The sequence below is a fragment of the Brienomyrus brachyistius genome, unplaced genomic scaffold, assembly GCF_023856365.1.
Source record: "Brienomyrus brachyistius isolate T26 unplaced genomic scaffold, BBRACH_0.4 scaffold189, whole genome shotgun sequence".
NCBI classification, from domain to species: domain Eukaryota; kingdom Metazoa; phylum Chordata; class Actinopteri; order Osteoglossiformes; family Mormyridae; genus Brienomyrus; species Brienomyrus brachyistius.
Window position 1 is genome coordinate 76,779 of NW_026042464.1, and position 264 is coordinate 77,042.

Below are 264 nucleotides of genomic sequence, written 5' to 3' on the forward strand. Positions count from 1 at the left end.
CCCCCGCCCCGCCCCCGCCTCCACCCCGCTTCCCAAGACAAACGGACAGAGCTGAGGCTTCCTGACGAGATGCTCATTCCGATCCCCGGAACCAGCGGCAAGCATCAGCAGAGCAGGTTCTAGGCTGATGCCACGGGCAGTCCGGCTCCAGCACAGACAGGGTTCTGCCACGTTCACTCGCCAGGTGGCGTCTGTGAGCTGAGAGCTGTATGCCAGTGCTGCTGGAGACCGTCTGGACTCCTGAGTACTTCTGATAATGTGGAC